Source organism: Chrysoperla carnea, chromosome 1 (assembly GCF_905475395.1).
Source record: "Chrysoperla carnea chromosome 1, inChrCarn1.1, whole genome shotgun sequence".
In the NCBI taxonomy this organism is placed as follows: domain Eukaryota; kingdom Metazoa; phylum Arthropoda; class Insecta; order Neuroptera; family Chrysopidae; genus Chrysoperla; species Chrysoperla carnea.
In genome coordinates this window covers 73,057,432-73,080,864 of record NC_058337.1, presented here as the reverse complement: position 1 = coordinate 73,080,864, position 23,433 = coordinate 73,057,432, and the positions used below count along the sequence as shown (strand labels likewise).

General features: G+C 29.0%; 1 protein-coding gene across 1 annotated transcript in view; it reads right to left on the bottom strand.

Annotated features, from left to right (window-relative positions):
* The window catches only part of LOC123291109 (complexin), a 736,149-nt gene that overhangs the window by 694,355 nt on the left and 18,361 nt on the right, over positions 1 to 23,433 (bottom strand). The window contains exon 2 of the mRNA XM_044871566.1: positions 21,907 to 21,942. The gene's annotated coding sequence lies outside the window, so the exon portion shown is untranslated. The remainder of the gene's footprint in view (positions 1 to 21,906; positions 21,943 to 23,433) is intronic.

The following is a 23,433-nucleotide window of genomic DNA, read 5'->3' as shown; positions in this document are numbered from 1 at the left end:
ATTAATGAAAAATTAATAAAACAATTGATTTTCCGTGAGGTGATGATAAAATACCATGGAGAGATGGTAAATGGTTTCTGGAAGAAATACAATCATATAGCTTGATTCAAATTGGCTCTCAGTCTCAACGAATATAGGAAATGACGTCACACCAAATCATAAGTCATTTGTTTACATCAAAATTCATTTATTTTTTATAATTAATTTGTTATCAAAAAAAAATTATGAAAATATACTTCAATCAAATTATTCTTTCATGTATATGTAACGATAAAAAAAATAATACTTCTCTAATGCTGGTAGTAATCATTCCCTCATTATACATTTTGTTTTACTGCTAATTTCTCTCATATTTGGAAAATATGAAAAGTTCCTCTAGCAAACTTTGGCCACAGTATTCTTAATTCGACCCTGTTTCTATGTAGGTAATTTCAAAAGAACTTTTATTGCAAGTTTTGTACAAAGTTTTTAATTGCCATCGAAATAAAACTGCTGAATTAGGTATTCATTAAATGATCTAAATAGTCCATTTGCACAAATTCTTTCTATGTGTCAATTCATCGACAAAATCAATCAAAAACAAAGAGATACAACTTTCAAATCACGGTGAATAAATTTCTTATGATTTCATCAATAATTTCATTTATTTATGTTTCTTTTTTTACAACATAAATAAAACATCTTGCTAAAAATCTAGTTACTATAACAACTTCTAGAAACTATTCGAATAATACTTTACTATGACTTTGTTTGTTTGTCTACACCGCTCCCTATAGTTCACAACCTAAAATATATGTCATCATGGTTTTACAAAAACTCCAACAAAATCTTTAATACCATAGAAATATATTGTCTATGTTCGTATTGGATGTTTTGTATGAGGTATTCATGTATGTATGTGTGTGTTTTTAACAAGATTGGCAGAAGAAAAACAACGAACTCTTACATTGTTATTCCTTATAGAACAGAAAAATAACATCAGATGAACACAAAATCATTCTTCTATATTCCGAATTATTATACGAGTATATGTAATTGTATTGAATTTCCTCTGTCTCATATCCTCTCAGACATCTCATAAACCTAAGAGTTGATGCACCTTATCATTCCTAATACGCTTGATGTCCATTAATATGAGCGTATTTTTAGAAGAAGAAAAAACGAGAGGTGTCCCAACGACATACTTTTTGTATTTCTGTGCGTTGGTAATTTTAGGTATAATTTGTTTTTTTTTCTTTTTTCTTGCACGATACTGTTTGCATATCAGTGCATTGGTATTTTATTCCAGTTAGATTTTTAATTACAGGTCTATACTTTTGTTTTACATCTTTATTCTACCGAAAAACATTTAATGTAATTCCTTTTCACCGCGAACTATTATGAAGTTATTAAACAGAATGATATTAAACAAAAAGAGAGATACGATAATCATTTCAACAAAACCAACCATTTTATTTTACGATAAATGTTTTCAAGGCAAATAGCATTTTGAAACGGAACGCTGATATCATTTTGTATTAATGACTTTACAAAGAGTGAGATAATAATATATACACACAATGTGTTCTCTTTGTTTAACATATTTGAAAACACTTTGCCTATTATAATAAAAAATAACTATATATTTTCAAAAAGCTGTCTTTATTGAAGAAATAGCTTTAGGGAAAGTTTTAAACCGATTCCTTTTTCTTTATTCGTTTAATAGTATGTTGTTTGTCACCGGTGACAATCTTCAATAATGTGGTGTATATGCATATTAGAAAAATAACTTTCAAGATGGTTTACGTAGATGAAAACTACATAACCAGAAGCTTATAAATAATTTCCAAAATAAAATGAATAAATAGGAAAAAAAATTATCTTGTACAAAGAATTTCTTTGTAGATTTCGTTGTTTTCTTATGCTATATACACTAAACGAATTAAAAATAGTTTCGTCAAATTGTTTCGAAAAAAACAAGTTTTAATTCTATTCTATTCCAAATTTTAAAAAAACTGGTGTACTAAAGCCTGCCCTATGACTTATCAACCTAGTCCTAAGGCGGCCTAGAACCTTTTATAAGTCATATTTTCATGAAGCATATACATTCCTTGATTCAGAAGAGAATTTCATATCGTGCGCAGAAATATAATTGGCACTATATCTTTTCATTTTATTATTAATATGAGTTTTCACAGAATATTTACTTATGTAAAAGAGCCAGCATTTATTTTCTGTCCAGGCTAAGTTTTTTGATAATTCAACAACACTGAGCAAAGACAGGGATATTGAGACAGCTGCAATACTGCAGTTATGAGCCCGCCAACTTCTAATTTTAATCTAGGGAGGCAATTAATAATTAGCTGAGTCTATTAAGTGGTGTAGTCACTCAATGTTGCCCTTGCTTAGTTTTATTTAATTAGAATACCTAATAACTTTTAATTATAAACAAGTGAACAGATTTCTAATTATAAACAAGTGAAAACAAACAATTTAATGAGTTAATTGTTGAAATACCATGTAAAGACAGCGTTGATGACGCAATCGTTTGTTTTTTGACGTCGCGTGGGTAAAGAAAATATCCACTTTAAGATAGCCACATATTCATAGCTGATATTCCCATATAATACATACTATAAAAGTTGCATTTTCACCCTCGTGAGTAAACGGTGATGTTAACAAAAAAAAGTTTCAAGCAAAAGTTGGGTATCATTTTATCAGAAACATTTTTTACATTAAAACTTTTGTACTATCTCTAATGGTGTACAAGATGGGTCCTACGGGCTCAAGACCCAATTGACCTATGTTGCAGACAGACAGACAACCGGAAATGGACTAATTAGGTGATTTTATGTACCTACACCTATACCAAAATTTTGTTCGTAGCATCAATAAGTTTTTGAATTACAAACTTGGGACTAAACTTAATATACCTTGATATATTTCATATACATGATATAAAATTGAAAACACAATTACAGAAAATATTCACTTGCTCTAAGACTAAATTTGTTTCTGCTCTCAACAAATATAGCCCTGTGTAAATTGATAGCTTCTCACTTATTGTCAAAATACCTTCTTAAATTGTCAATAAATAAAGAATCTCCATTATTGGAAAATATTTTAACCCCGTAGGTATCACAATGATTCATTTTCACACAGTAGAACAACAAAATGTCATTGTCAGGAATAAAATATTGAAAAGCAATTAAATTTACGTTTTTATCAAGTGTTTGTGTGAAATCTCTCTTTATTATGTCATTCAAAATTTTCCAATCTTTTATTATGAATTAAAAAACGTTTAACAATATATTATTTTATTTCTGCCACCATTTTTATTGTTATTATATTGCGTATGAAACCAGCAAAAAAACTGAAAAATTCGATGAATTATTATCGAAAAAACGAAAAAAAAAAACTAACCCTTTTTCGACCAATCCAAATGAATGAATTTTATGATTGTAAAAATACACATATTTTTAATGATAAAGTTTGTTTAGGAAAATATTACCCTCAAACGTTAACAATTATTTTGTAATTTTTTTTTTTAATAAATTATTGGCATGGACATAATTGTTATATAGTTTTTTCCAGAATTACTTCGGTAATCAAATATTATGCATTGGGGCGAATAATTTTATTTTTCATTTTAAATTTTAAGGGACTTTAGAAAAACCAACTGACATAAAATTTCTTTATTCATAAAATTTTCTCACTCAGTATGCTTGGTATTCCCGGGCTGGGGCGATAATGAATTCAGTTACTATAGTAACTTTTATAATTTTCTATTTTCCATGACAAATTTCAAATAATAATTATCATTCATTTTTACATTTTAAGGCGTAGATAAAGTTTTGTACGATATACGTGTGATAACGGATTATTAACGACTTATTATTCTTCAGCGACTGTCCAACTACCGCCACGCATTCGTTGCGCAAATTTCGCAGGCGTACATTAATAATGCTGTTATCCAACTAGTATCGTGAATGACTATTTCTAAAAATACTGTATCCCGCAAAGTATCCTTATTAACACTTTTTATGCAGTGAACATAGACTTCAAATTCCATTTGTTAGAGATATATTTGAATGCGATTAGAAATATCAAAGCCAAAACTTTATCCGAAAAAAGGTGATATATAATTTTGGACGCTTATTTCTTTTAAAGGAAAATTTCCCCCCGCTACAGATGATTCTTTTAAAAATTAATATTAATAAAAAAAGATGCCAAGCTCTGTAAATAATGTAGCTATCCATACATAGTCTTTATAATAAATATTGATATGATAATAGTTCGATTACAAATTTTTATAAAGCGGTGTGATATTCAATTAAAGTTTTAAGTTGAAATAGTTATTTTCTAGAGATCATTTATACTGGAATACAACTACGATTTAACATTATATGTGTCTGATAAAAAATTTTTTGGTACAGCTTGCAATTTTAAATATATATAATAAATAAAGACGAAATTAAAAGTACTCTAAACAAGTGAAAACAAACAATTGACTGAGTTAATTGTTGAAATACCATGCATAAATAGTGCTGATTACTCTATCACATTGCACATACGGTAAAACAGTGATGTTTACGAAAAAATGTTTCAAACAAAAGTTGTTTATTTTTGATAAGGAACATTTTTTACATTTAAACTTTTGTTCTATCTCTAACGGTTTACAAGATGGGTCATACGGACCCATAGGTCGAGACCCAATTGACCTATGTTGCTCATTTACGAACTCGACCTCACTTTTTACGTCCTGAGTACACTGTAAAAATTTCAGCTTGATATCTTCTTTCGTTTTTGAGTTATCGTGCCCACAGACGGACGGACGGACGGACGAACAACCGGAATTGGACTAATTAGGTGATTTTATGAACACCTATACCAAAATTTTGTTCGTAGCATCAATATTTTTTGCGTTACAAACTTGGGACTAAACTTAGTATACCTTGCATATTACATATATGCATGGTATAAAAATGTAGATTTATTTAATCATAGAATTATAATCTTTCTCATCATTCCTACCACAAATCTCGCCAAACAAAATACATAAATACCAATGTTATGTATTAGGTGCAAAGAATATGTATATATAAATTGTATATACTAAAAGGAATTTCCCTTTGTAACATGAAATCGGTAAACCAACATAGTTCGAATTCGCTGCACATTAAAATAGTTTTTTTTTAACCAATGAACGAGACAGACTTAACGTATGGATAAAATATTGGTGTTGATTTTGGATAAAAATACAACATCAATCTGTTTTACTCGAAAACATACATACAATAAATATTCGTTCGGTTGTAATAAATTCGATGATGTTTATTCAAAAAAACTGTATACTGGCAAAAAATATCCCAACCAAACATTATTTCAAAGTTATATTTTTGCAAGGCCACGTAGCATAAAATAAAGGGCGCTTAAATTTACACAATACTGAAAGAATGACAAGTTGGTTTACATGTGTTTCAAAATATTTCAACAGAATAAGAATGTATTTATCCAACTTGACCCGTACAACTTAAGTGAAAAACTGTTAAGTTTGTATACAAAAAAATTTCTTCGGTCTTGACACGTGTGTAGGTTCCACAACAACATGCCATTTTTGTGAAAGAAATTTCGTTTATTATTTTGAACATGAGCTGTAAAAATATTTCTTAAGGGTAGTATTGGTAGGCTGTGGCTATGAATTATTGTATTATTATTTTAGGTTGCAGACAAAAAATTGTTAAAATACCAAAGATTGGCAAAAAAAACTGTTTCCAAGGTCAAAATTCAGTGAATATTTAATTTGAAATGGATTTATGTCTCGGCATACATTTTTATTCCCTTAAACGTTATTCGAGTGAATTTTAGTAGAAATTTTGCACTCAAGAAAGAGGATATTAACATAGTTATAAATGTTTATCAGATTTTGAATCGAACTTCCACGCAACCAAAAGTCAGTAGTAATAGGAAAGATGACAACGACTAAGTAAAGAAAAAATAAATTTTATACAATGGTAGTTTATTGTAGGAAAGAATTCACTAATACATAAGAGAGTGGCACTATATTAGCGTATAGTAATAGCCATTTTTCTCTCCAATAACCGAGAAGAGACAACTAAGATGAAGGACTGCACTATTGTGTCACTTTGATTGACTTTATGAAGTCTGTTTGTAGTTACAGATAATATCTTTAATTTGTTAAGTATGACCCCAAAATTAGACAATACTATTTTTAAAGAAACTTTTTATAAGAATAAATATTTCACTATGAAGAAACATGCCATACGTACCCCTTTATGCCTCTTACAAAATCCGCTTAATATATTTTGTTTTTAAAAGCTATTTAACAAAAAAATATTTATATATAATATGATTAATATTTAAAAATAAATCCTTTAAACAGCAAGCACGAGTTTTGAATAAAAAATAAACTCCCCTTTGTGAACATGTATCGTGTGGGTATTTATTGATCATTGAATGGTTGGGGATTACCAAATATACTCCTTATAAAAAAGGTAATAGTCAACAAAAAATATTTTTTTACTAATTATTTGATTTATTTACAGTATAGATGGAGCAAAAGTAAACAAAAAAATGTTTTATAATTCCTACAACCCTTTTATTACGTAAGGATGATTTTGGTGATTTTGCCCATGATAGTACCACATAAGTAGCATTCTGTCTAAAAAGCTTGAATTTGGGACCGTTTGGTACTTAATTTACGTATAAGAATGTTCAGTACTCATCCACCCCTCTTTGTAAGATGGAGGCTGGAACTAATATTAACTTACATCGATTTTCATTGTTTTTCTGGTAAGATCGATAAGGGTTTAATATTCAATTCAGAGAGGCCAAAAATAGGTTCGCCTGACCTTGTGTGTATAGAAAAATATCTTTTTACAGACTCTTTTAGAACATATAAACCATTATCATTGACTATATTTAGAGTTTTAGAACCTTATTTTTATTGTAAAACAGGCATAAATAAAATAAATGTTTTATTTTCAATTCGTCATTATATAATTGTTCATTTGATAACGGTCAATTGAATTTAAGTGTAAAATAATCAAAAAAAATGGACTCAAATCACGCTTGCTGTTGAGAGTACGAAATAATATAATATTCATGTACATCGGAAATGATTTTGATTTATGATATCTTTTTTTTTATTACTTTCTTTAAAAGAAAATGAGTATTTATTAATTTTTATGGGTAATTAATGTGTGCGCATTTATTTTTCCGAACAAAAAATAAGCATATCCAGTTAGTTTTATACAGAAAATGTATTTTAGTTGCTGATGGGAAAAAAAGGATTACACTTTAATGTAAAAACATTAAATTTGTATCCTACAAATTACTTTTTTTTAACATAGAAAATACATATAATATATCCAGAGTAAAAATTAAAAAAATATATGTGTATACAGGATGTCCCTTAGCTTTCCTTTTTAACTTCCCAGAGGAAGTTAAGGTAATGGGGCCAATTTTGAAAGTCTTCGGTTTTACATATTCCCACGGTTTCAAGGCCACAATATCCGAATCAAACCTTTTCAATGTGATGTCTGTGTGTGTGTGTACGTATGTACGTATGTTCGTTCATATTCTTTCGCCTCGATTATCTCGCGAACCATGGTCATGACATTAACACATGACCTGGCTTATTCGACGCGTAATCTTGTATTTAAGAAATGAAAGAGTTTTCAGCAGAATTATTTGAGCCGTTTTAAATCATCATTTATCTATGGAGATAATGATCGTTCCAGCATAAGCTGCTGCAGTTCATTTTCGAAGAATAATCTATGAAGGCTAACAAGACCATTTTTTAATGTTTTTTCCCCCTCTGGGAAGTTAGCCGTGTGAACTACAGGGGTCGCATTCACACAACTTCAGTACCACACCGACTATGTACTGGAAATTTATTTGAGGTATTTTTTCTAGGCAAGAAAAACGTTTCAAGCAAAAGTTCTTTGTTACAAAGGTGGGCATCCCATAGGTATCTTGTATTGAATGTTGATGTTGCAGATCAGTTAAAGATATATGGGTAGTTCTACAAAGAAAGAAATTTTCGTAACGCCAGATAAAATATCATGAAAAATGAGTTGCCAACGTAGTTCCTAATCAAAATGCCAAATTGTCCTCTAGACCAAAATCTAGATAGTGAAAAGTTTAATGTCATTTATTTACTAAGACATTAAGATCATAATAATTAAATCAAAATAATGAAGTTTATTGCTTTTTCTTGTCTGAGGGCCATATTATTATCTTATATTTCCAAAAATACAATTAAAAAATCCATTCCTGGTCAAACCCTCGGGTTTTATATAAGGATCCTGTTCGGTGTAATACAAGCGAATATTCGGTATGCTATACGCTCAAACACGTTGTCGTTTAGCGGAGTCAATTGTACATAGTATAGCACCTATATTTTTCCACTAAATGTGTTGTTTAGGAAGTCTGAGGAAGATGTCGCGTCGTAAAGAGTGAAATTTTCATGATCCAGGTAAGATACTTGGGAAATAAATAAATTATACAGTGTATTTAAGTATTTTAATAAGTAAGTTGCCTAACCGAAGGCTCAGATCTGCTTAGCTTTTGTTCGATTGATTTAAATTGACGTTGTGTTAATATTATTTAATAAATTACGTAATCAAATATTTATTTAACTAACCTTCAAGATCAAAATCCAATCCCTGTTGTTTACGCGTTGATCACTTTTCATACAAACAACTTTTATTTGAAACATTTTTCTGTATCTGAGTTACTATAGGAAAAAGGGCCTTATTAAAGGGTGGCTAAAGACATCTGAGACATTCTGTATACTAGCACGATCTAATACACAAACAACTAATGGCCTATTAATTTTTGATTAAACTATATATAAATTTATAGACATATCAAAATAATTATGCTGCGTATAGGGTGCGAATCGTAAAAATGCATCATTATAGACGTTGTTGTAGACCATTCAAAAAAACTAGTTAAGTTCGAGTAGAGATCACTTGGAGAAGGTTCAGCCAAGAATCATCTCTTAGCCGTTTAAACGATACCCAAAAGTATAGATGATAATGCAGCAGAATTGTAAACTTTCATGTAATTTCTTTCCCAAAAAATACATTTAAAAATTATAAAAAAAATAGCTCTTTCAGCTGATATGTCACATGATACCTACTATAGTCCCATGATTGGATAACCAAACTCTATATAAGCACCAAAGTTTAATTTGCTAAAAATTTCTGTAATAATGTCCCATTTTTTAACGCAAGGGCTAAAAACTTCAGAACCCAACAGACTCTTTTATAGTCGACAAACTCAACCCAACCAAATCGTAATTACAGCAATATCCCGAACCCAAAAAATTTCGATGTATTTTTTCGATTTAGTTTTTCCTGGTGTATTTTTTCCTACCCTTTATTAAAACACTAATCACCTACTGACTCGTATATTAATTATTGGCTCTCAAGTTATTTTAGCGCAATATTATCATCCACTGATATATCTCGCTAGAAATAACTCGGGCTGTACAAACTACCACTTACCTACCTTTCGCATTTTTGTTAAATTACGAAAATGAAACTATATTTGCTATTATATTTAAAAGTTGCAGCGTTCACTTAAATTGGCGTCAGCCTATATATTAAGATATAAAAAACGATTATCCAACTACGATGCAAAAATAAAAATAATAAAAATATATTATTGAAGTAGGCGAATAAAATAACAGGAAGCTTCTATTAGTGCTTCTATGCTATGTATACAAATTCTCGTAGTGAAATAGCCCAGGAATGTTTTCCAAAATATTCGATTACATATTTTAACATTTATACGTACGACTATCAACACATTGATTGTTTAAGCTAAAAACTAGGCATGTTGATGTTGGTTTTCAAATTTGTTTATTGAAATTTTTTTTATGGGTATTTAAAAAAATTTCATTTTATGTAATATTTGTTGAAAAAAATTAAAGGTAATATTATATTTAAAAGTTGCAGCGTTCACTTAAATTGGCGTCAGCCTATATATTAAGATATAAAAAACGATTATCCAACTACGATGCAAAAATAAAAATAATAAAAATATATTATTGAAGTAGGCGAATAAAATAACAGGAAGCTTCTATTAGTGCTTCTATGCTATGTATACAAATTCTCGTAGTGAAATAGCCCAGGAATGTTTTCCAAAATATTCGATTACATATTTTAACATTTATACGTACGACTATCAACACATTGATTGTTTAAGCTAAAAACTAGGCATGTTGATGTTGGTTTTCAAATTTGTTTATTGAAATTTTTTTTATGGGTATTTAAAAAAATTTCATTTTATGTAATATTTGTTGAAAAAAATTAAAGGTAATATTATTAAAGGTTATTATTTATTAATTTTTATACTTTATGAAAATAAATTTTCAGATTACAAGCTCTAGATTATACAAACAAATGGAAATTTTTATCGTAAAGGCTCCATATATTAGTACGAAATGATTTTCCCTTAGAAATCTCAATCTTCTCACATCTTCTCATATTTTTTTGCATGTTATGCTTCTAAAAGCACGTTTCCCTCCTTGTTCCAAGTTGGACCAAACTGAAAAAGGCGAATGCCACTACTTTCCAATGTTGTAACGAACTCTAATGGATCATGTGCAAATTTATACTTATGCTAGATTAAGGCTTCAGTTAGAATGGCTAGATTCAAGGGCCACGTTTGCATGCTGACTCTTAAAGTACTCCACTCTAGTTCTAGATCTACAAAGTGCTCTAGCTAAGGATGTGAAGCTCTCTACCTAAAGAATAGAGTGCTCCAATTTATATCCAGAGACAATTTCGCTATACCTTTCATAGAGATAGCACCCAAATTTTCGATGTAGCTAGGTTAAGTCAACCCTAGTAGCTCAGTTGGTTAAGGCATCACCAATTCCATTCGCGATATACCTAGGGCAGCGGGTACAGTAAACAGAAAATTTTCATATAAGTTACTTGTTATTTATACATTAAATTATAATATGAGAATGTACATTATTAAACAGACAGGGAGGCAATGAAAGTACAATTTTTTTAATAAAGAAATCTGGGAAAAAATTTTTTAATAGATTCTATATAGATAATTGAATTGTTCATTTTAATAGTATAATCCTAAAGTAAAAGTTTGAACTATTAATTAGAACTAGTTAGTTTGTTAGCACCTGTTATTTTTGAAATTCTTTGTTTAATCGCCTTAAGTAAATTATTTTACATAACATGCAACACGAATATTATGTTATATCCAGGTTTTTATTAATATAATAATTGAGAAGGAATTGTAATCATTATTTTGGCTCAATGCCAAATTTTAATGATAAAATTTGGATTAATAAAGGACAATGTTTGTTTTAGTGTAACACACACTTATATAGAATTCTGGCCACTGATGTCTATCAGAATATTACATGGAAAGATGCCAAATGATTGTAGAAATTGTAAAAAAAAAAACTATTATAAGTAATCTGATAAGATAATAATAATTTTTATTACGAAAATATAAATATAATATAAAATTAATATAATCACAATAAAACCCAATTGCTGCATGTACTTTTTTCAATTAAACCGTCATGCAAAGTGGGATCCAAGAAACAATATCATTTTATAATTGAAATATACGTGTAGCATTGAAATCAGAAGTGTAGTTTTTGAAGACCCAACCTTTTGTCATGATCTTGTCAATATTTCGATGTCTAAGCCCCTAAAGTGAAGTCGCTTCAAATTTAGACTTATAGTTCTGTACTAAATAAAATGTTTTTGTAATTGAAGAACAAGAATCTTCAATATATACCGATGTCTTTGTAATACCCATAAAAGCTGGCATAAGTAGCTAATCATAGGTACTTGACATTCAAGCATAGGCAAGCCAAATTAATAAGAAATAGTGGCTTGATCTCCAAGTATGCCATCATAGTTTACTCATTTAGCCCTCCTGCCACTATAAGAATCACATCCATGGTGACAAGATTAAGGATAACGATGAGTTATCGGGATAAATTCCGAGTTAAATAACTGCAATTTTTCATTTTCCAATTTTTGCCTATAGCCGTAAGTACACAAACATAATCCCTGGAAGTTGGGAAGTAGCTAACACAAATAACCAAATAATATGTAATTGATTTATTAAATAATACTTAAAATACTTGCGATTAAATTTTATACAAAATATTTAATACATTATGTGTTTCTTTCACAGTGAAAATGGTAACTCTATTATGACTGCTTTAGAACATATACTGATAGAATAATGTTTATTTCTTTCTTTATCATTTGTCGCATGCATACTTAAATACAACGTAAAGTGTGAAAAGAAACAGTTGACTGAGTGAATTGTTGAAATACCATGTATAGACTGTGTTGATTACGCAATCGTTTATTTTTTATGTCATGTAAATAAAGAAAGATGGGCACTTCTCTTACACAAGCTCAAATACTATATGTTCCTAACCTAATTTACGCCTTCGCGGGTAAACAGTAATGTTTACGAAACATTGTTTCAAACAAAAGTTGTTTATGTTTTTGTAGGGAACATTTTTTACATTTAAACATTTGTTCTATCTCTAACAGTTAACAAGATGGATCCAACGGATCCTAGACCCAATTGACCTATGTTGCTCATTTACGAACTAGACCTCACTTTTAACGTCCTAAGCTCGCTATAAAGCTCCATATCTGTTTTCGAATTGGAGTTATCGTGGTGACAGACAACTGGAAATGGAGCAATTAGTTCATTTTATCAATACCTATTCAAAAATTTTGTTGGTAGTATCAATATTTTTATGCATTACAAATTTGTGACTAAACTTAGTATACCTTGATATATTTCATATATACATGGTATAAAAACAGGTGTTTTTACAGGTAATACATTTTGATTGGTGTGTCAGTCACTTACTTATTGATATCAGTTTTACTTTTTTCAATTAATTCTATTAAATATGATTTAATATATTATTCAAATATGATTTTCAGTATTTAGATATTAAAATTTATCACTTACAGGTAGCTTTACGTGAATTTGCGATTTGTGTCAATAACCCTATTATGCAAGTAACTGTTATGAATACACCCGGCTCTCTTTAATACAAGGACGTGTTCTGTATAATCTATTGAAGTTTTCATTAATATTCGTAAGCTTATTAATGATAATTTATAACATTTAAAATTAATTGTCATGATTAATGAATGAAGTAGTATTCAAATTATATGACAATTTATTCAAAGATTAAAATAGTTTGAGCTAGTATGATATGAGCTGTTCTGTACATACAAACATACATGGAGCTAAATAGTTTGGTATAAGATCATTATTCGTCGACTCACAACACAAAGCTACCCCCAAAATATGATGTTGTGTGTTATATCATCACGTTCTATCTTGCCAACTCAATAAAACTTAACCAAACATAAGATAGTAACAGTTAGCTAGAAGTTTGCATACATACACTTACAATGATATTTAGCATTTCTACTTACAGTTCTAGTAACCTAGCTCAAATAAACTTATTTACTACGCGCTTTCACCTAGCATACGTACCAGGTGTGTGTATTTTGAGAGAATCTACTAGGTACATAGTTTTATCAATACATTTGATAAAAACCAGGAAGTTCTTAATAATCTTCGTAACCATGTGGAAACTATTAATTTTTTTTTTGGGGTAAACTATTAATTTTTGCTGATAACAGTAAATGAGAAAGTTAATGATAATTAACTCGTACTTTGAGCTAAGACGTGGCCCTGTATCTTTATCCGTTCTCCAGTTATATGCAATTGAAGATTGATATTGACAAATTTCAAAACTTTTTATGTACAATTTATATCATAAATATACAATGACAATAACAATGAATCTCTGCGGTCGCTAATGACCTAGATGTTAAAAGCGACCTTAAATAAAAAAAAATAAATATATCATAAATAGTACATAAAAAGTACTACCTTTTTAAATTATTTTAAACCACCCCCCGCCGTTTCCGAGAAAAAGAACTCGTCAATTTCAAAACTTCAATTGCTTATTATACAATTATAAGAACGGATAAACAAACACGGCCGCGTCTAAGCTCAAAATACGAATTATCTTCATTTAATAGTATTAGCAAAAATCAATAGTTTCCCCAAAAAACGGTTTTTTTTTTTCAAAATTTTTAAAAAAAGCCCTCCAAAAAAGAGTGTTTTGGGGAAAATTTTTGTACAACTTTTTTAGATGTTAGTTTTTGATAACATTTCGAATTCATCCCCTCTGTTATGTTTAAGTATAAAGTGTGTACCTACCTAAAGTATTTTTCCTAATTGGGATACTGAACTAAAATGCAAAATGGAATGTGTATTTTCAGTTGAAATAAACCTTCAGAGGTTTATTTAGTCTCAAAATTTTCTTTTTTGTTATTTCGATTCAAAGTTTTTGAATCAAAAAATTCTATTTGTTTATATCGAATTAAAAAGACTTTCATGGAAAGTCACAAATTATTTATTTATAAAATACTTTGATTGTTTCAATAATTGCCAAAATTGGTTAGTAACTAAAAAGAGCATTATTATTAATAACAATGAACCGACAGTTTACAAATATTTTTTAATATCACCATTACGTTCAGTGTGATTCCTACTTTAAGAATCATTGATTAGGCAGCTTGTACAAAATATACTCCAAAATCGACGACTTTTTTCGAAACAGAAATGATTTTGTAACAAGAAAGAGTAATCTTGTAGTACACATATTATTTATATACATTCTTTTGGTGCAGTATCATTGCAGTTTGAACTATCTATAGTGTTGTGAACAGTAGACATGTTGACTAAATTTTTACTTCAGTTAAAGAATTGTCACTGCACGGGCAGAAAAGTGAAGTTGGTTTTTGAAATCCTTTAGAACTACGTAAAATATGAACGTTTAAAATTCCTAATTAAACAAAAAGGAATATATAGGTTAGTGACGTCATTGTCCGACCATAGAGACAATAAAAATACATATAAAACTTTGTTTTGCTAGAAGGAGATGGGCAACAATCTTTAAATTCTTGTAACTTCTTCGTTTTTTATTCAATTTTAATTTCACTTTCAAATTTTGTCATTGTATCAAGTCTAGTTATACATTTTTATGCGTAATATGGCGAATTCAACGTCAGAGAACTATCGTGTTCAAATTATAATAAATTGAATGACTTTTATTCAAATTATTTTCTTTAAGATAATTGTTAAGTTTTTTGCAAAGGTTTATGAGATATGAAGTTGTTGAAATAAAACTCAGACCAAATTGTAATGAATTCATAAAAATGCGCGATTTTATACGGCACGGTATAGATCAACAAGCACTTGAATATGAAAATATAAATAATCAATATTTTAACTCGAACCATAGCTATAGACAACCTACATGTTTATTAATAACAGTATAAAAATTAAGTTATTGTTTCAAGAGCCAGGAGGATAAATCATATTGATAAGATACATATATACGCTGTGCAACTCATGATATTAAAAAGGTGCTTTAAAATTTCTTAGCTATGAAATATGATCCCACTCCTGGTGATTACTTACTTTTTTCTTTGATATGTTATAAGCCAATGGTTACAATGCCAGAAAATCTAATAATTAAAAGTTTGTTGGTTAAAATCTTCAAATCACTCTTTTAGGTAATTCAATACTTCAACGATTAGTAATAATACCATTATAATAAGATGCCATTTTGAATTTCTACTGTAATTTTAATAGAATAGGGAAGGTATGCATCTATGGCTGACTTTGTTAAGAACTTTACTTAAATTAACCTCGTGTAAACCTTATGGAAAACCATAGGAAAGCATAGGTAGGATAACCCGCATCTGATACTAAAAGATCAAATACCTCCCGATTATCACTCATAGTGTGATTCGGTTAAGAATTTGGAATACAAGTGGTACTTAGATGAATTACATAAAAAAATTAAACTGTAAATTACATAATTCAAACTAAAATATTTTCTCAGTTGAATAGATATGTTATAATATAAAAATAAATAATAAAAAAAAACAATAATTCATTTCCTTTAAAATGAAACCAATATAATTTTAATGTCAATGTACTAATTATTATCAATTCAACTGAGAAGTCAAATATTTAAGGAATATAAATCCTTACAATAAAATACTTATAAATAATAAAATCTATCCATAATACAATTTTTAAAGCAATTTGTAAGTCACCTAATAACAAAGTGTAATTTTGTCAGCAATAAACAGCTATTTAGTCTGCAATCATGGTAGAGATTTGTATCGTTATGGCACGAAATCTTAATTTATTATTAAATTCAATACCTTATGTTAAAAGACACATACTGTAGCACAATGTGTAATACATATTTAACAGCTCAGCGACACATCATACATAAAACTTAATATTTGTACAATATAATAACATCATATAGGTATATTAAATACATTTAACAACATCAGTTCAGTATTTTGTTTCTTCCAAATATATTAATAATATAAAATACAAGGACTGAGAATTGTCTGTATGTTTATAAACAGATACAATTTGACATAATCTTGATTAATAATAAGTATATTTTGTTCTAGATTCCATTTTTGTTTTCAAAATACTGTCGTAAGATTTAGACTAATAATAAGAATGTTATGTGTTTCTCTACAAAGTAATTAATATCTTTATAAAGATTATAATAAGAACATTATCATTGTTTGAAAAACAACCATTTATTTCGGGCTTAAATTCATACTTCATATTTTGATTGTTTCTTGTCAGATAATTGAATAGTTGCAATGAGAAGTGTTAAACAGAAACTTAATTTGTTGAGCAGTTTGTCTCAGATTATGTAAAGAAAAATTTCATGAGCAGTCATAATTTTCCATTGCGTGAGCAACCAATTATCCACTCTCATCCAGACAATAAAGTGTTCAAGTTCATGATTCGATGTGAAAATTTTCGTAATTCGAACTAAAATAAAAATATTAAAAATAATTGTAATTTGAAATTTAAGTTTCGTGCCAATAAAAGATGCATACTTCTATAGCCAAAATAATCTAATGAAAAAAAGTTTTACTTAAGGAATGAATGTTTCGTTTTTATTTGCATTCCCATTCGTTTAAAAAGTGCGATAAAATAAATTTTTAAAAAATCGGGCACAACTAACTATTCCAATATGTAGCTTAAAGAAATGTCTGTGACCTCATTTGGACATACCTATCCATTTCTCGTGAATTAGTTCCAAAAAATAAACACTCTCCACTCAGGAGAAGTGCTTACAAATAACAAAAAAAGTATGCAAATAAAAAAAGGGATTCCGAAAATTTCGAAATATTCGAAGATATTTTCTTTAATTTTTTCAATTTTTCAAGAATGTTTCACAAGGCAACTAATTGAAATTACAAATAAATTTAAAACTCCAATTTATGTTATGTTTTATAATTTAGGAGAAAATTACACACCAAAGTTTTGTCCTAATTTGCGCTCTCACGGGTAAACAGTGACGTTTATAAAAAATACTTCAATTTAAAGGTAGTTATTTTTTTTTTTATAAGGAGGAACTTTTACATTTAAACTTTTGTTCTATCCCAAACGGATTACAAGATGGATGCTTTTTCATTTGATTCAAATACCCTCCCTTGAAAGGGGATTAAGCAACCCCAAGATTGGCTGTTTTTTTTGGCACGAAGTTTTTACAACCTATTAAACAACTATGCAAAATTTCAAAGATGTAACAATTTTTTCCTGTTAGATATTTAGTTTGATTGTACTATTCCGCATGCATAATATATCGGATAAATGTCAATTTTTTTTTCATTAAATAACAACCTCTCTGTAACAATCCTTTGACAGACAACGCTGAAAATGACATCAAAATAGAGTTAATAAAATTAAAATTATTAAAAATTATTTATTAATTATTGATTTAAATTAAGTAAACTTATGCACAGCACGATGTTACAAGACATGAAAATACTTAATAAATTAGAAAAGAAAAACTCAAAGGGCGATTAACAAGTTGTTAGGTTTACCTACAGAGCCCTCAACGTAAAAATAATCAACATATACTTGACCGTTTTTTAACGACAATTATTATTAAAGCTCTTCTTATATTGTAAGAAAATTTTATAATATGACTAATAAAAAGTTTATTTTTTATACTTCAAATCGTCTCGTTTAAGACTATTATCGTTGGCCATACTTTTTCTTTTTTAGTTTTATTAACCATTTACTATTCTTTTTACTCCTTTATTAATACCATGGTATAGAATACAATTGTGTGTATAAGCGGCCGATATACTTCGATAAGAATACCGAATAGAATTGCCACTACTTGCCTTCGTTTCACATTAGTTATCATGGTTTCAAAACATCATTTTCGATTCTTCACACTGATGGAAAAACTTAGACTAATAAGTAAATTAAACTGACTTATTTATAACTGATGCCCGCTAGTTTCGCAAAATGGTTCTAAGTCAATGAATCATTGAGACAGTATCAACTCTCTGCTTTGCGTTTTTTTAGGTACAGCTAAGAATGATAATTGAAGTATTCCAAAATTCACATCTTGATATTTTAAATATTCTAGTTTTTCGAGATTTAACATAGGTATGAAACAGTCTATCTGAATTGGCTTTCCAAAACATATTTCGCTATTTGAACATATTTCCGAAACGACACTCATATTAACTGTGAGATTCCTACTTCTTTGTTTTAAAAAGTACTCTAAATATCTAAAGTCACGATCTTTAAAATAACGGTTCTTAAAATATAACAGTTCTTACAACATTATATCCAAAAAATTTTCACGGAATTGCCTCAAGCTTTTACTTGTTATGCGTCTATGTCTTAAACAAGTGTTGAACAAGAGTTGTCTATGACAAAACCTTTTTACTCCGCGTCTAACCCATAATTCTGCCTCAATACAACTTTTTATCAATTACAATTTTTTTTTTTTCGTTTTTTTCGAGTAACAACTCAGTCTCAAGTTAAATGAGGAACGTTAATAGCCAATAAAACTACTTACTGGTCATTGCATACCATACAAAGATATGTTTTGGGGGTCTCACGGATTCCACTTTCGTGGCTTAGATTTGCAGAGCACTAATATCAAATACTTCTTAAAGGAAAAAATGGTCATGTTTCATTCGAAAATCAGGTCCTTATTTAAAACCTTTTTTCCACATATACTTTATCGTAGAATTAGCAGAAGCTGTCTCGTAAACTAAAGACTCAATTTTTCTATGCTAAGCAATCCCGAGAGCCTTCCCGCTTCAAGCCAAGAACGAGAAAATGAAGCACATTGATATGTCATTATCCTACAATCAAATATTTTCAAAAAGGTGATATACCTACTAAATATCGCACTATGACTAATGAGAGACTGGCAGTAATATGCAACGTATTGAACGTGAGTGATTTTTGTTCTTCTCGTATAAGATATTAAAGAATGAAAAGCCGATTATCATTATCATTTTTCTCCACTTTAAGAAGATCTATCATCCATCCATTATTGTAACATGGAATGGGAGATACCTATATCATCTCTCCTATAAACAATATGTCCTTTGTAGTTTTATAAACGTACTAGAAAAAAAGCTTTATAAGAAATATCCTGCAAATGATACCACAAGAGCTTTTATTCTTATTTTGTTTATGTTTTCAACAGAGACATTTTTTAATTGCTTTGATTAGAATTTCGACACTCAAGCATGCCTCTTTCATGCCGTTGAAATGTCGTATTAGACTGATCAAACTTTAGGATCAATCTAACAACCCGAATCTAAGTACAAAGCAATCTTAAATCTTCCAAGTTCATAGTTTCTAATGCAGGTTATATAGAAGCTCGTTACTCTTGTCCATAATGCACTAAATAACAGGAGTTGTTTTTTATTTAAACAGATTCATTATGACATACTGAATGTAAACGCACAAAATCCTTACAAAATCTATATTTTGTTTTGATTATATCTCCGTACCCATGCACTTTAGACCAAAAATGGTAATAACCTTTACTGTAGATATTTAAAAATCCTATTGTAAAATGTTTGTTGTTGTATCACTAACCGTTTATGACTTGTACGACTATGACGATTTACTTATTGGCTAATTGACTGATATCTCTTCTAATATTTGTAAACAATAAAATGATAATATCTTAACTTTATAAATAAATTTCCAAAAAGTTTTGCTTTGCTTCAAGAAAAAAGTTTACTGTAAAAGTTGTTGGAAATTGGGAGATTAAAAAGTAAGGATATTAGCACTTGTTTTGTTTAAGCAATTACTAGAGATATATAAGAGCTATATGAGATTTTTGACCGATATCGGTCAAAAAGTCAGTTATTAAATCGCAAAAGCTGCATAAGTCGTAAACGTAAAATGATAGGAAATTTAATTACCTACAATAAAGATAATACCACTTATTGTCTAAAATTCCCGATTACAGAGAAATAGACCGAAACTATCTCTTATGCAAGGATTTTGTGCATTTTCATTCAGTACGTGATACTGAACCTATTTAAATAAAAAAGAAGTCTAGTATTAGTAAAACATCTTTAGTAATGAAGAATAATAGAAGGAGTTTACTCGAAAGTTTTAAAACTAATTACCGGATGTGGCTAAAATGACTGCTATTTGTCAATTTTCTAAATCGGAGCTATTTTTCATTCGCCAGTGCTTACAAAAAATAAAAAGTAAAACGTCAATATTTGAGGTGAAGGTTAAAATTTTGTATCCTTTTTCGAGTACAAAGGTTTCTATTCTATAAATTTTTGCAAATGAAAATAAAAGTTATAAAAGCTGTTGCAGAAAAATTATATAACACAATTTTCTATTATGGAGTAGTTGACTTTCTTTCTTTTTATTTTTATTAATTATAGAGATTTTTTCGTTATAGTTAAGTGCTTTTGGATTTGCCATTTTTAAGTTTTGAGTTTGTTCAGGGTATAATTGCGAGATTAACTTTGCTTTATGTAAGAGATATAGAACACATTAGAATAAAGTTTTTCCGTGTTTCTAATAAAAAAAAATTACGTGGTGATATAAGTGGACAGTCAACATACGTATATTACTTTGGAAGATAACACCCCCTGTATCATGATTTCACGAATACCATGTAAACATGGCTTCAAAATGTTATCGTTCATATCACAAGCAATCGTTTTATAACTTCAATTAATAAATAATCGTTGCGAAATATGAATTTTTAAAGCATGTAGATTTCACAAAATTTTCCAAAATATTTGTTTAACAAGAAAAACATTAGCCCACAATAAATACACTCTGGTTGCCTTTCTAAATACTGAAGGTGTTTTCAACAATATCAGACCTTGAACTGTAGTCAGAGCACTGTATGTACAATCCAAATATCGAAGAGCCAGTTGTTGAACTTGTCAACTTTCTGCTTTGAAGCAAGGAAACAAGTTCCAAATTAGGTAGCCCATAGACACATCGTTTTATAGTGAGAGTTATATCGCAAGGTGACGTATTTAAGCGTCTTGCGGGCTTCACCGTATCCAACTCCGGCGCGCAGTTGTGACAACAGAAAATCATTTGACACAAAATAGATTTTTTTTCAGTGTAAATATTGCCAGAAAATTAGGTTTTATCATTATATATGCGGCCACGGTTATCATATATCGTAGAAAGGCAAATCATGCCTACGTTAATCCATATACCATCAGCTATTTGTGCAGTAGGTTCGGTGATTTGCCGAAACAAACAAATAGACAGACAATAATTTTAAAAATGTGTTTTTATTAAGTGTATAAACATTGCAATGCATTAATATAATTGCTGTTATTTAGACATAACAAAGAGACACCTCAATTTAATTTATTTGTATAGATTTAAAATTATGAAATTTTATGCTAGTTATTTGGAAATATTTTCCTATTATCAGGTCAATAATGGTAAAACACTATATACTAAAATACTATGTAAACTTACCTGTGTCAAAAACAAAGCTCTGAATTAAAACGGATCCTGTAACAGAGAAAATACCTTTAAATTTGAATTCGTCCCTAGTTTAAATAAAAGTGTTTTCAGGTTATACCTGCAGTGAAAACATGCAATGTACTTAATTTTTTTGATCTATACAATCGAAAGTTTTCTGTTGTTTTAAGATTTACCTTCATTGTAAGTTTATTTAGACCAGATAATTAATTTAGAATTTCTTGACATTGAGTACTGAAATAATTATACTGAAAGGATTTATAGAACATTCTACGAACTTGGAGTCTCTAAATTAATACAAATATATATTTAGTAAGCGCCATAGCAAATTCAAAATGATCCTTCTTTCATATTTGGTCGTAATCACGTTATCATTCTGATAAAAATTACGACACGCTTATTTAGTACCTGCATATTTGTCAGAAATGTTTCACGTAACTGAGGTTGCTAATAAGAAAAGTGGAATAAAGAACACTGATATTTATTTAAATTTGGATGAATAATGAAGATATTAAATTATTTGGGACTAAAAATTAGTATATGTTGAAAAATTAGTATTTCATATATAACAGGGTATATAAAAATGATTCATCTATGGTTTTTAAACCTTAATTTTTAAAATCAATATCAAAACAAAATAAAAATTTTCTAAAATTGGAAAATTAGATTTCTAAATTTATCAATAGAGATTGTCCATTAATTTGACAATAAAATATATAGACATTATTAGTTGAATTAAAATTTAATCGAACTAAAATAGTTAAGCATCAGTAGAATTTCTAATAAATTTACTTGTAACACATGAAAGTATTTAGTTTCATCAAAGTATAAACAGGGAAAAATAACAGAAACAAGAAATTCACATTAAAGTCACGTAATACAAATCTCAGGCATACTAGAAAACTTCATAGTATTTGAACTACATGTATACATTATGTTCCACTAAAAATATTACGCATTTAATCCTGAAAAATTGTTAAATATGAGAATAGTCCGAAAAACTTCTGATCTAACACAGAAATAAGTAACATAACTCTCTAACCAATGTTCACATTTTTATAATTTCTCAAAACCACTTTGTTATGGAAAAAAAAGCATTTTTGAATGAAATGGCTAGATATGGCATGGCTACTACAAGACTACAATAAGTGTGAATAATAAGGAATCACATGGAATCTCACTCAATTCGTGAATGCGTTTTAATTATAATTAAAGATGCCACCTAACATGCTTTATCTTGCCAAAGTCTTTTATTATTATTTCACTTTTATTTTTGAGAAAAAAAATGTTATAATCGCCAAAATCTAAAATTTTCACGGATTTTCGTTACGTTCACGAAGTTACGTTCAGGGATCTAGGTCACAAACTTGAATTATTCATTGGACCAACATCATAAACAAGTCTGCAAAAAATCGGAACTACCGGATTTGATGCAGACTACCCCATACTTTCAAACGACAAGGTTACTATATTATTAACTTAAAATTGTTTAATATCTTTGCTTGCTCTTGAAAGGTAGGC